General features: G+C 45.2%; 1 long non-coding RNA gene across 2 annotated transcripts in view; it reads right to left on the bottom strand.

Annotated features, from left to right (window-relative positions):
• Positions 1 to 14,561, bottom strand: part of LOC102501971 (uncharacterized) — a 26,416-nt gene extending 11,855 nt beyond the window's left edge. For both annotated transcript variants that reach the window (XR_001370751.2, XR_001370750.2), the window contains exons 1-3: positions 14,195 to 14,561; positions 10,596 to 10,734; positions 10,460 to 10,505 (exon numbers count right to left, since the gene is read on the bottom strand). This is a non-coding gene — a long non-coding RNA (uncharacterized LOC102501971). The remainder of the gene's footprint in view (positions 1 to 10,459; positions 10,506 to 10,595; positions 10,735 to 14,194) is intronic.
• Between the last annotated feature and the right edge of the window lie 227 nt (positions 14,562 to 14,788).

The following is a 14,788-nucleotide window of genomic DNA, read 5'->3' as shown; positions in this document are numbered from 1 at the left end:
CCTCTCCAAAAAAAAAAAAAAAAAAACAAAAACGCATGTGGGGAACATCTCGGGGAGACCGGGTCTTTTCAGCATGAGCTGCTCGCTCTCCTTGCTTTGCACTTTGCAATAAAGCTGTACTTTCCTTCACCACACCATGTGCCTATGGCTTGGTTTTATTGCGCTTGGGCGAGCGAACCTGATTTGAGTTCGGTAACATGTCCACAAGTTTTTGCCTCCTCCGAGGTCTTCAAGAGTTTTCCCTGTGTTTTCTATCAGTATTTTTATAGTTTGAGGTATTGTGTTTAGATCCTCAATCCATTTTGAATTAATTTTTGTCAGTAGTGAGAGGTAAGGATCTAGCTTAATTCATCTGCATATGGCTATCCAATACTCCCAGCAATATTTGCTGAAGAGATTTTTTTTCCCCACTGGATCGTCTTGTATTCTTTGTCAAGGATCAGTTGGCTGTATGTTTTGGGGTTTATTTGGGTGTTCTCACTTCTGTTCCACTGGTCTACCTGTTTGTTTTTGAGTAAATACTGTGCTGTTTTATTTACCACAGTTTTGTAATATGTTTTGATTTTGGGAAGTGAGATGCCTCCTACTTTATTCCCCTTGCACAGTATAGCTTCATGATATGGGGCATTTTATGCTTCCAGACGATTTTTACAATTGTTTATTCTATTTCTGTGAGAAATATTTCTGGTACTTTGATCATAATTGCATTATAATTTGGGCAGGATTGATCTCTTGATTGTATTAATTCTTCCAATCCAGGAACATGGAATAGTTTTCCACTTTTTTGTATCATTTTAAATTTCTTTTTCTAGTATTTCATAGCTTTCCTTGTAGAGATCTTTGATGTCTTTGTTAAGGTTTATTTCTACATATATTATTGGTTTTATGGTTTTTGTAAATGGATTTCTTTCTTTAATTCTGTCTTACTTTGTCCATTGATATATAAAATGCTATGGATTTTTGTTATGTCTATTTTGTATCCTGCACTTTACTATATTCATTTATCACTTTCAGGAGTTGTGTGTGTGTGTCCATGTGTGTATTCTTTTGGATTTTCTATGTATATAGAAAGGTTTTATAGAATTCAGAAGAAAAGCCATCAGGATCTGGGTTCATCTTTGTTGGGAGACTGTATATTACTGATTCAATCTCATTGCTTGTTATGGGTTCATCCAGACTTTCTATTTCTTCCTGGTTCAATCTTGGTAAGTTATATGTGTTCAGAAATGTGTCCATCTCATCTAGGTTTTCTTGTTTGCTGGCATACAGTTGCTCATAGTGTTCTCTGATGATATTTTGCATTTCTGTTATATCTGTTGTAGTAAAGCCTGTTCCCTTGCTGATTTGATTCATCTTGTTCTTTTCTCTGTTCTTGATTAATCTAGCTACACGGTGTGTTGATTTTGTTTATCTTCTCAGAGAACCAGCTTTTGGTTTTGTTTATTTTCTGTGTAGTTCTTTTATTGTCTATTTCACTTATTTCTATTCAAATCTTCATTATTTCTTTTCTCCTGGAATTTTTTAAGGGGTTATGTTGTTGTTTTTCCAGTTTCCTGATTTGTGTCATTAGGTTATTTATTTCCCTCCTTTCCACTTTTTTGTTGTGGACACTAATTGCTATGAACTTCTAGCTTCTGACTGTTTTTGTTGTGTCCCATTGGTTATACACACTTGTTTGTTCATTACCTTTGATTTCTATGAAACTTTTTATTTCAGTCTTAATTTCTTTTATAGTTGTAAAGTTGTTCAGGTGTAGGTTGTTTACTTTCCATGTGCTCATGAATTTTCAAGGGCTCTTTCTGTAGTTGATTTCAAGTTTGATTCCATCATGGTCGGATGCTGGATATAGTTTCTATATATTTTTGTAAAAGCTTGTTTTGGGCCCTATCATGTGGTCAGTCTTCGATAATGTTCTACATGGGGGTGAGAAAAGTGTATCTTTTGTGGTAGGTGATTGAAATACTCTGTAGATGTATGTCAAGTCCATTTCATGTATGGTATCATTTAGATCTTGTATCTCTTTGTTTAGTTTTCGTCTAGATGATATGTTGAGAGGAGACAGTGGGGTGTTGAGATCCCCTACAATTGTTGTGTTGTAGTCTACCTCTCCCTTGAGATCTAACAGTCTCTCTTTGATGTTTAGGTGCTCTAGTAATGGGTGCATAGATATTTACAAGTGTTAGATCTTCTCTATGAACAAGTCCTTTTAGTGTTATGTAATGTCCTTCTTTGTCTCTTCTTACATCTTTCATCTTAAAATCTATTTTGTCTGATACCAGTATTGCAACTCCATCCTTTTTTTTTGGTTTTCATTTGCATGGAGTATCTTTTTCCAGCCCTTCAATTTCAGTCTATGTACGTCCTTATCAGTGAGTTGTGGTTCTTAATAGCAGCATATAGATGGATGGCTTCTATTTTTGTATTCATTCAGCCAGTCTGTGTTTTTTTTTTTTTTGGAGAGGTTTTTGCTATAGGGCACGTGTGCTCACCAGACAGACAGAGAGAGACAGAGAGATAGAAAGCAAGAAATCACCCCCCCAGGGGGGATGGCCACGCCGCAATCCCTTCTCCTCCATTCTCCTCTCGGGATCTTGGGCATGCACGCACACGCGCCCGGCGTGAGTTTAAGCCACCAGGTCTGGGACTTGAACTGCGGTCCGCTACGTGGGAGTCCAGCGACATAGCTGTTACACTAACTGCTGGTCCCAGTCTGTGTCTTTTAATGGGAGAATATAATCCATTAACATTCAATGTTATTATTGATATTTGCGGACCTATCCTTGTCATTTGGATAGCCATTTTCTCAGTTGTTTTTGTTCTTGTATTTATGTTTGTCTCTCTTTAGTTATCCTGATAACTTCCTTGTCATTTTTAGAATATTATCTTTGTCTTTAATTTTTACCAATCTGGTTATGATGTGCCTGGGGAAGATCTTTTTGTGTCGATTCTATTTGTGGTCCTTTTTATTTCTCAGGTCTAAATTTCTCCACGTTACTCTATATTTGGAAAATTTTCAGATAGTATTTCATGAAAGAGGTTTTCCATGCCTTTAGTAGATTCTTCACCTTCTAGAATACCCATTATACAAATATTTGGGTATTTAATGGGGTCTAGAATTCTAAGTATATTGTCATCATTGTTTTTTTTTTATTCTTTTTGGTAATCTGGTCTATGTTGAAAACCTTGTCTTCAATGTCAGAAATTCTTTCTTCTGCATGGTCCAATCTGCTATTAATGCTTTCTAGGGAGATTTTAATGTCTTGTATTGTATTCTTCATTTCCAGAAATTCTGTTTGATTCTTTTTTAGGGTGTGTTGTTTCTTTACAAAATTGCTCTTTCATGTCCTGAAGTGATTTTCTCATTTCCTGGAACAGATTGTCTGTTTTCTCTTGCATCTCATTGAGTTTGGTCACTATGAATATTTGGAAATTTTTTTCCTGACATTTCTGTGTATTTCTCTGTGTTGTCCACTGTTGGTGAGAGGCTATTATGTTCACCTGGGGCAGAGTCCCTCCCTTGTTTTCTCATGTTTCTTCAAGATCTGTGCTGGTTTCTAGTTATCTGATGCAGTTTTTGCTTTTTTCTGTTGATTGGAGTAGATTCTGTAGTGCTGGTAGAGAAAATGTCACCCTTCATTCCCAGGTGTGCTCCTACCAGAGGGCTGTGTCTCCCAGGTTGAAGCAGGGAGAGGTAGCTTCAGGTGCTTGGCTCCTCTTCCAGATAGATGTTCAGCTCTTGAGGAGAGGGTTGCCAGCTAAGGAGATGGAACTTGGTGAAGAGGGTCAAGTCACACGCTGTGCTTTGTACAGTGTGGGCTGGTGTGCCAAAAGTTCAGAGTTACTCCCAGGTCTCAAGCATGGACTCACAAGAGGAGGCCTGCCAGACCAGGTTCAAGTCTCCCGGTGGGCGGGGCGAGCCCCAGCCCTCAGAACACTGGGCAGCAGAGTGGCCAAAGTTCCAAAGTTACTCCCAGGCCTGAGTGTGGACTCGCAAAGTTGTCCCATAAACCAAGCCTAAGCAACTGTTAGGGTATTTTCAGTGGCAGCATTTACTGTAGATTCTTAGTTTATGATAAAATAAGAGTCACTTAATTACTGTGTTGAAGGTGGTTGTTTTGAATTTGAAGAATTATATTTTTGATGTTCACTAGAATAATCTTAAAATGCCCTGAAATAGAAATATGTATTGAAAATGCCAATCCAAAAATAAAGTGCTTTCTAAACATGTAGCATGCTTTGTATGTCCCCACTCAGTATATACCAAATGTCTGCACTCTGCGGCAGAAACACATGGAGAGCAGCTGTGGACACTAGAGAGTGCAGAGGAGGAAGGGAAATCGCAGAGGGTGACAGGAAGGAATCAAGGGGAACAAGAAAGAAGCAAAACATCTAAGGGACACAAATGAAAAATTATCTGTTGACGATAATAGTTATGGTAATATCTTTCACTGAACTAATATACAGTGTATTCATTTTATATGCTGTAATAATATACAGTGACTGACTATAAAAAATAATAAAAATATAAAATATAAAAAAAAGTGTAGCACACTTGCTTTCTTTCTAAGATTTGTGAATGTTAAACCATGAAAACGAAACACGTGAAGCCCCTTTGCCTACGTGGAGATGGTACCTTCCCCTGGGTGCTCTGTGACCCTGGTGGGATTAGGTGTTTACAGAGAGTCTCTGTCCACACTGGCAGTAATGGCACATACACATTATTACGTAAGTGCGCTTCGCACAACAGTACGCACTTCCCCTGCCATCTGGGGAGGAGGACTGAGCATGCGCTGTGCAGAGTGACAGCTGGACACTGCACGATGTCTGCAGGAGGCATGTAGGGCAGGGCCTCGGGTACAGGGCTTCCTGGGCTTGTTAACCGATGGGAGAGTGTCAAGCAATGTTGTGAAATCCCTGGTTCTTTGGGTCCAGATCACTAAGATTAGAGATCTGTCCCTAGGTGCAAAATAAGACCGTAACCAAAGGTAAAGTAGGCAGAAAAAAAAGATTTAATAGGAAAGAAGAGCAATACACCCAGAAGACCCCTGGGCGGGCAGACTGCCAAGTGGCAACTGCATGAGGCACTGGTCAACCATCGTTTTATTAGTAGAGGTCATGAATATTCATTAGTGGGAGGCCCATTACGCTGCCTATGCCCTTCCTTCAAATCTGAATCCACACCTTTTTCCTGCACCTGCTCACCTTCCTCACAGGTAAAGTGAGGAACTTGATCACCTAATTGCACATGTCCAATGTGAGCCAGGTTGCCCCAATTAGACTTCCCAATTAGTCCATGTCCCTAATGGGAATTAGGGCATTGATTGATACACTTACTTAGGAATTTTGATAAAAGAAAATTCTAAAAATCATCCCTGTGTGCTTCCCTCAGGCCTCAAGGAAAGAAGATGGCAAACTGCCTTGCCCTCCTGGCTCCCGGGGCTAGGTGAGCCTTTCGCTCTTCAAGGGCTGCCCGCTCATGACTAACTGCCTACCACAGGCTCACCCGGTGCCCCAGGCTTTGCTGAACTGAAGCCTCAGGCAACCCAGATAGCTCCACAAGAGCTGAGGCTGCTAGACAGCTGGCGGGTAAGGGAGCTCCCCCATGCCTTCCCTCGCTAAAGATCTCTGGCCTTGACTCTGCCCAGCTCTGAGAATAAAAATTAGCTGATGACATGCATAACCTAGGCACCTACCAAGAGATATCTAGAGGTGTGCCAGGCCTAGTGGCCAGATGCTCACTGAAGAGCCTTCCAGGAAGTGAAGCTGGGGCACTGACCACCCGAAATGAGCCAGAGATCCCTGGTGTGGGCACCAGCCCTTGGCCACCTGGCTAGGAGCAAAATGAGAACAAGAGACAGGGCCTGGGAACAAATCCCGAGTCTGCTTCCAGGTCAGGACAGCACAGGCAGCTTCTGACAGGTCACGGAGGGCAGTCTGGCACTGCCCACTGTGACCTGTGTTCCCCGGGTGGCCATGCACTCCGGGCGACAGTAGCTGGCCCTCATGCCTGCTATGCCAGCTCTATTATAGTTACACAAGCTGATTAAAGATGCTGCCAGGCAGTAAAAGAAGAAAGTGGAATAGCATAGCTATTGGGAACACAGTGTAAGGTTGTGTAGACTGGGTAAAGATTCGAGGCTAGGAAAACAGCTGCTGAGTTAAAAGAAGGTGAGTAATGGAAGAAGTGAAGGGATAGACACATTTCTTTTTTTTTTTTTCCTTTCATTTCTTATTTACATTTAATCACTGTACATCTTTACAGGGAACCCTCCTACTGTTGGCAGGAGTGTAAATTAGTACACTCATACTTTTGTGCAAGAGTCTATCATCTCTCTTCCACATTATAAAGCACAGAGCAGGAGGTCTTAGATAGCACATTATGAGAATAGTGTGTGTAAGAAAGAAAATGGAGGGACTAGCAGATGGTGTAGTGGTTATGTCACTGGACTCTCACATAGCTGACGGTGGTTCGAGTTCCAGACCCAGTGGTTTGAAAATTATGCTAGATGTGTGTGCATGCATGCCCAAGAGTTTGGAAGGAGAGTGGAGGAGAACGGATTGTGGCGTTGCCATGCCCCCACAGGTGATTTCTCATGTTCCCTCTCACTGCCTCTGTCTCTAGAAAGCACACATGCCCTAAAGCAAGAACCTCCAAAGAAAATGGAGATTTCAGAGAACAGGCCTTACAGCAGAAGGTTCATAAACAAATGCACATTTTTATGTACTCAAGTTAGAATAACTGATATATGAGGGAGTCTTCAACAATTTCATGGAAAAAATACGTATTTTTAGTTTGCTATAGGACATGTATGCTCACTAGAAAGAGAGAGAGAGGAAGAGAAAGAGAGAAAGTGAGAAATCTACCCCCAGGGGGAATGGCAATGCAGCAATCCCTTCTCCAAACTCTTGGGATTTGAGGCATGTATACACACACATGCACCCAGCATGTTTTTCAAGCCACTCGTCTGGGTCTTGATCCATGCAGTCAGCCACATGGGATCCAGCCACCTTAACTACCATCTGGCCCTCATAGAAAATATGTACTGTGGAAAAACTATTTATGATTTCAAATATTTTTGCACCAAAATAAAGGTGTATTTTATTTGCATTTCCACACACTTTTTGAAGTACCCCCATAGGTTTGGATCTTTTTCTGTGATTCTCTGTCTAAAGACAATTTAAATGACTGGGTTGCTCTGGCAGATGAGCACTGCTGAACTGGAGTTGTGTGGAGAGGACCTGGACTCCCCCCAAGGAGCCGAGGGGCCCAGGCAAGGGCAAGTAAGCAGTGCAGGCCAGACGTAGGCTCCCCTGCTTCCAGCTGCGGTTGAGTCGAGCTGATCCCACCTGCCGGCCTTTAGGGCCCCCTCTTTTGAGTCCCCATGTCCACTGTGGCTGTGCAGAGCTCACTGACACACGGGCGCGACGAAGTGCCCTCTGCAATGCCCTGGCTTACTCCTGGTCGCCTGCTCTCCACGGGAGACGCTTACTGGGCTCCAGTGTAACTTACCTACTGTGTTCATTGAGTTCTTGTTTATTTCATGACACGAGTGCACCTGCTATGGGTATTCAGAATATGCCTAAGAAATGGAGCAGTGAGGATTGCGATATGGCAGATTCAGGTGGTAATCAAAAGAAGTCCCTGTCTGTCACGTCTACACAGGCAGGACCTTCACTTACAGAGTGAGGCCGGCGCTCTGGGTGGGCTGCCAGCTTCCCTCGCTTCTTTCTTGCCCTTCTGAGTTTGAAGCTCTCCAGAGTTAACTCCTCCATCTGTCCCAAGAGAACTATGTGGGTACCTTGTGTGCTCGCCGTCCATGGGCCTGGACAGAACCTGAACGTTCTGGTCACCCTGTGTCCACGACTCAGGGCAGTGCCGACAGCTTTCCGGCCACTGTCTGTGCAGATCCTACTGGCTGCAAGGCAGATGCTTCCTGAGCCACGTGGGTTTCAAATCAGTAGTCCCACAGCCTGGCACCACTTTGCAAGAAGTGCTGAAGGCTTCGAGCTGTTTCGCATTTGGGCCTAGATTTACTGTTCAGTTTTTCCTTTCTGTCTTTCCAGCCACTTCTGACCTTGCTCGGGCCCTTGGCCTTCTCCCTTAAAGTATGCGGCCACGTCTGCTCTAGCTTCCCTTGGCCAGGCAGCCTGGCCTGAGCCACATCTTCAAGTACAGATTGTTTCCGACCTGGCCCCGCCCACTTCTCACCCGCGCACCCAGCTGCTGCTGCAGGTGCTCCCTGGCCAGTGGGGCAGGGCAGTCCTCATGTCAGGGCGTACAGACCAGACCAGACAGTCACACAAAAGTGTCAAGAGCAGACAGGCCTCTTCAGCTGGACCCGAGGAGGGTGGTAGGATGGGGTACAGTACTCAAGAAAAGCCACTATCAGGAACCAGCAGTTAGCGTAATGGCTGTCGCTAGACTCCCACGTAGTCAACCGCGGTTCACGTCCTGGACCCGGTGGCTTAAAACTCACGCCGGGCGCGTGTGCGTAGGAGCCCAAAATCCCAAGAGCAGAATGGAGGAGAAGGGTCCCCCCTGGGGGTGATTTCTCGTTTTCTGTCTCTCTGTCTCTCTCTGTCTGCCTGGCGAGCGCACGCACCCTATAGCGAAAAACCTCTCCAAAAAAAAAAAGCCACTGTAAAGTTATGAGATACCTCCTTTCCTTCAAACTCATGAGTGAGCTCATGGGGAGTCACTTTCGAGATCTGTCTCACGGGCCCACTGGTGGTGCAGTGGTAAACGGGCTCCAGGTTCACACCTAGAGACCTCTGAGCATGGGAGGTGTGTGCACACCCAGGTCCCGGCTGGCTGAGGCTGGGGCTGGTTGTGGCATCAAAGCCCTGTTGGAGGTGCCTACCTCTGTGCTTCTCTCAGTCACAGAAGAAAGAAAGAAATTAAAGCTTAAAAAATAAATCTGTTTCAACTAAATAAACCAGCGTAATGAAAAATGCATTGAGCAGCAAATTCTGTCTCTTAGGCTTGAGTTTTTCTTCTGCCACTAACCAGCTTCATATCTTGGGGGAGTGTTTTAATCTTAGAGAGTTTGTTTAATCTACTTAGTCCTCAGTATGCTCATCTATAAAATGAAGGTGTTAGGCTGGAATATTTTTAAAGTTTGAGTATTCATTGAAGAGAGTGCCTGATGGAAAATTGCTTGGCAGTCCTATTGTGCCTTTCATAGAAGTAATGATTTTGCAGCCTTTTTCTTCAGCCTGAATATGTAACTTCAATTGTGATTAAGCTTCTTTCTTTCCATCAGAGATATTTTCATAAGGTGCAAATGAGACAGGTTCCTAAACTAAAATAAATGGAGAAAGATGTCTCTAGAGTGCAGCTACCATCTGGTAGTGGCAAGTGGATATTCACTGCTTTTGACCACAGCAAGAGTATCTTGCAGACACTGCAGACGGTGTGGGAGGAGGGTGGAAGGTAGGGGAGGGTGAGAGGAAGGAAATCGAGAGGAATAGAGAGTGAAACAAGTGAGGGGCTCAGAGATGGAGGACTGCCCAGCTGTGGTGATGCACAGTGATTAAACATATCAAATACATTTTTAAAAAGAGTGCACCTGATAACAGGCGGACCTGGACACACGGATGGTGCTGCAGACGCACATGTAAACATATGTCACCACTTCACCGCAAAGAGGCGCGGTGCAGAGGCTGGGTCTCCCCGAGCACTGCATCCCACCTCCACAGCCTTTGGAGGCCGGCGGCCATACTGCTCCCACCTTGTCTGCTATGCCCCTCAGTCAGTCCTCTTAACAGCTGGCCAGGTTCTAGTCTCCCCACAGACATGGTCGGCTCACCCTGACCTGGCCTCTCCACTCAGCACCTCATCTCTCTGGTCCTTTCTCGGCTCACCTTCTCCCTGCACATCTCGCTCCTGGTCCCCATCTTTTACTCATTCTCTGTCGCTCCTGCTTGGAAACCCCCTTTCCAAAATAAAACCAAACCCAGACAAAACAAAGTAACATACCAGCCCAATGAATCTTTCTAAGAAACTCCCAGCTGGCACTACACTGTCAAAATAATAGACACTGTTCCATCTTACCCCCACCCTCGGGCCTTCCTGAATCCTACCCTCTCCTCTGCAGCCCGGGTCCTGACTATCTCACAGGCACACTGAATTTTCACACCAAACTGAATCTTCACGGCTATTCAATTCATTTGCCATCCAACAGCTAAAGTGGGTTTTTAAATATATATACATATACATAAATATACATATATGTGTGTGTGTAATTTAATTGTGCTATTTAATTCCTTGAGATTTCTAATGGTTTTCCCATTGCATTTAAGATTTAAAAACAACTATACCGTCCCCGGTGTGACCCAAGCCTCTCCTTGCCACCATCTTTTTCTCTAATAGCTTTGCCTCCACCTATGTTTCAGTGACAGTAGACTCAATTTCAGCCCATCAAAATCTTTCCATCACAGGGGTTTCAGACATGCTTACCTCTTCCTTGGGTGTCTTCTCTTCAACTATTTCCCTCTCTCCATCACTATCATATTGAGAAAGAGAGGCTGTCTTAGTCCTTTTGGGTTTCTATAACAAAGTAACACAGACTGGTAGTTGGACAGGACTGTATTACCTCGCAGCTGTAGAGGTTGGGAAGTCAGATCAATGCGTCAGAAGGTTCCATGTCTGGGAGGGGCCTGGTCTTCATCCCATGACAGGGTCGTGAATGCTCATCCTCTGCAGGGGTAGGACTTTGTCTCCGAGAAGAAGAGCTGAGAGAGAACAGGAGGGGAGGTACTCACCTTTTATAATAGCCCAATAGTCCATGAGGGTGGACACCTCATGGCCTGATAACCCCTTAAAGGTCTACACCTTAATACTGGCACAATCACAATTAAATTTCAATGTGAGTTTGGGAGGCAGGAAACATTCGAACCATAGTTTGACCTCGAACTCATGCCCTGCTCTTATACATTCATTCCATCACAAAAGCCCAAACCTAACTTGACCCAACTTGTCCTAACTCCCATGAGTACATGCCATTGTTGCTTTTCCATTAATATTTATTAGGACTGGGGCCATCAGGTGGTGTGGTGGTTAGGGGCGCTGGCTCCCACATGGCCAACTGCAGTTCAAGTCCCAGACCTGGCAGCTTGCTTTCTCACTTTCTCTCTCTCTCTGGTCAAATTAAAATAAATAAAAATGATAAATAAATAAAATTAAATAAAAAAAAATTCATTAGCACCTTCTAGACATCCAAGCGTATGATCAGCAAATCTCACAATTCTTCAGATTTTCTGAGTGTAGTTATAAAGCTTTCTCCAGTTCAGGGGGAGAAGGTGTGTGCTTTCTTCCTTGTTCTCTATTTTGAAATTCTAACCTACCCTCACTTTTTGAACCACAGCAGCGGGACGGGGGCGCTGGCTCCCACATGGCCAACTGCAGTTCAAGTCCCAGACCTGGCAGCTTGCTTTCTCACTTTCTCTCTCTCTCTGTCTCTCTCTGGTCAAATTAAAATAAATAAAAATGATAAATAAATAAAATTAAATAAAAAAAAATTCATTAGCACCTTCTAGACATCCAAGCGTATGATCAGCAAATCTCACAATTCTTCAGATTTTCTGAGTGTAGTTATAAAGCTTTCTCCAGTTCAGGGGGAGAAGGTGTGTGCTTTCTTCCTTGTTCTCTATTTTGAAATTCTAACCTACCCTCACTTTTTGAACCACAGCAGCGGGACGACTCCTGAACCCACTGGAACCATCAACATGGTTTCTCACTCTGTTGAAAATAGTTTTTGTCTTGGGGATGACTAGCTAAGCAGAGAGCTGATCAGGAAGTGCCTTGTTCTGCGTATTTGCTGAAAACATAAAACATTCTTACTTGAAGAAGACCCTGCAGCTCTCTGCTAAGTCCCTGACGCCACAAACTGTTGGTGTCTGTGCTGACCATGTCGGTGCACCTGTGACTTTGGCACAGAGAGCTGAGGAACTAGCAGAGAAGAGATAGACTTCGCCATCTTCACATGACCTGCCCCCTCAACCAGAGTAGTGGGGGCGGAGAGTAATGCCTCCTCCTGCCTCTTCCTGGATGGTCAGTGTAGACCGCTGGCTCAGTTTCTCCTCTTGCCTGTTAGCAGAGCCTTGGAGCACATGCTGTGAATGGCGAGTCTGTACTAGGTGTTTTTACTATTGTCGATAAAAACCCTCAAAAACCTGAACCTGGGCCAAACTTCCAACACTTCAAAGTAAGGTAAAGGAAGTTCCTGTTCTTCGTAGAGCTGTGGTCATTTCCCATCTATTAAATCAACAGTTAGCCACCACTGAAGTCACCACAGTCACGCTGACTCCCTGAGCCGATCCCGGCAGCCGCCCTCTGCTTCCATGGCACCGAGGCAGCCACACTTGCTGAGCAGAGCCCTGAGGGGACTCGTGCCTCCACGTGGGCCATTGCCTAGTGCAGCCACTGGCCTCGACGTGGCCCAACCAGCACTTTCTGTGCTCTTTTGTCACAGCTCGCTTGCTTTCCGTAGGAGTTTCTTTTTGTTCCTGTTTATAAAACGCACCCTGTCTCACATGAAATTGTCTACGTAGGCTGGACATGAAAGCCTTTCCTACAGTCCGAGCATCTGCAGGCACCTCGCATGTCTGGACAGAGGTGTGGGACAGCACTGTCCTCACAAGGCAGCCGCCTACCCAAGTCACTTGGCAATGGTTACGTGGGCTCCTTTGAAAGTGATAGAACTTGTCCTGTACCAGAACCCACCCAAGTGCACATTTGGGTCTGTGGGATCAGTTTATGCCCGTGAGAAGTTATAAAACCCTCTAAAACATTCTAGTTGGGGGAACCAGCAGTTAGCGTAATGGCTATGTCGCTAGACTCCCACGTAGTCGACCACGGTTCGCATCCCAGACCCGGTGGCTTAAAACTCACGCCAGGCGCGTGTGCGTGCGTGTCCAAGATCCCGAGAGGAGAATGGAGGAGAAGGGGTTGTGGTATGACCATCCCCCCGGGGGGTGATTTCTCGCTTTCTGTCTCTATGTCTCTCTCTGTCTGGCGAGTGCACGCGCCCTATAGCGAAAACCTCTCAAGAAAAAAAAATTCTAGTTGACATTAATCATTTTTAAATACATTTTAAAAAGAGTTTATTATTTATTTTCTCTGAGAAAGAGAGAGAAATACAAGCACCCTCAATAGGCTGTCTACATTGCAATCCATCTTCAGCCTCAGCCAGCCTGGGTCATGGGCACATGTACATCAAGTATGGAGGGAGGCCCTGGGCTTTGAACCCTGGACTTCCTATGTGGGTCTAGTTGTGCTACCCTGTTCCAGCACAGAGAATGGAGCAGACTTTGGAACCAGCTGAGTTTGTTCAGCCTTATTCCACTAACTTTGTAGCTGTTTGACCTAGGCAAGGTCTCCAATCTCCACACCTTGGCTCCATCATCCATAACATGATGATCCCACAGCAAATAACCATGGTAACGTCATACGGTTCCTGCTCTGGAGATGCCCAGAAGTGCTAGACTCCCCCAGTGTGGCCATTCCTCACGGCCAGACCCTTCCCACGCACAGTGAAGCAAAGCTCCGTCATCATCCCCTAGTCCACTCAGAGAAGGGTGAGGCTCTCCTCAACCCTGACCAGGTGACCTTTCCCCAGCAGCAAGTGCCGGATGCTTCCTGAGTCAGGGCAGACCGAGCACTTGGAGGTGGTGTGCTCACAGTGGTTTCGACATCACTTTCCTTGGAAAGTGGGAACCAAAGTGAGGTCAAGATCGTGTCACCCAGAAGCAGGTAACTGTGGCCTCTCAGTACGAAGCCTTCTCGCTTGGCTAGGCACTGGACGTTTCCCAGAACTTGGTACTAAAACTGGGGAGTCCTGGGCAAGCAGGAAGGCCACTCAGGAATGTCCCCTCCCAACTCAGGGCCCCTGGAAGCCAGATCTGGGCAGAGGGCAGGTCCCCCTCCAGGACTGTGCACGAGGACGCCGTCTCAGGAGATGAGAGGGCCAGCTCTGTGACCACTAAGATCACCTCTGCCATGCTGTGTACAGCCCCGCTGAGCAGGAGCCCCAGCCCCAGACATCCACCGCTCTCTCCTGACAGGGAAGCAGGGAGACGCCCGCGGGTGCATGCCCTTTCTGAACTGACTTGCCGAACGGGTTGAGAGGAAAACAGGGTCCTCGCGTCCTGATCGCATCAGCCTAACTCGACCAGGCCTGCGCCTGCTGTTTACCTCTAAGGGTGTGCCTGGTGACAGACCTCCGAGGTCACTTCCTGAGCTGTCTTGCTCTGGCCTGAGAGCCACTGCCAAGGCTGTGTCCACTCTGCTTTCTCCATAGGTCTGGAACGTGGACATCCGCTGAAAGCCAAGACCCGCAGCCTGGCTCAGCTGTAGGCTAATTCGAGGTCTCATTTGTAAAGTCTTCTGCTTTCTGTTCCATTTAGACTCCAAAGCTTTAAGCTATCTGGGTGAAGGAGCTGCAGAGGTGAAAATAAACCACAGTGGAAGAAAATATGCCGTTTACAATTTCCATGCTTCTCTTCTGTCTGGTCCTGAGGCTCAGATTCTCACTTTCTAAGGAGCTTAATCTATGCTTACTGCACCCTCCTCTTCAGAAAGCACCCCAGCTTTTTATTATTTTTATTTTTTAAATTTATTTTTAAAGTATTTTTTATACATTCAATTGTTATATATCATTTAACTTGTAGGGAGAATTTACCCAACATGAAATACACCTCAGACCAGTCCAGTTGAGAATACTGTACTCGTCATCAACAGGTAATAAACTGTTTGTATCCCACAAATGTCTTACCTCTCTATTTTTCT

The sequence above is a fragment of the Tupaia chinensis genome, unplaced genomic scaffold (genome assembly GCF_000334495.1).
Source record: "Tupaia chinensis unplaced genomic scaffold, TupChi_1.0 Scaffold000377_5, whole genome shotgun sequence".
Lineage (NCBI taxonomy): Eukaryota > Metazoa > Chordata > Mammalia > Scandentia > Tupaiidae > Tupaia > Tupaia belangeri.
Note: the sequence above shows the minus strand (reverse complement) of the source record. Positions and strands in the feature narration are given on the sequence as shown.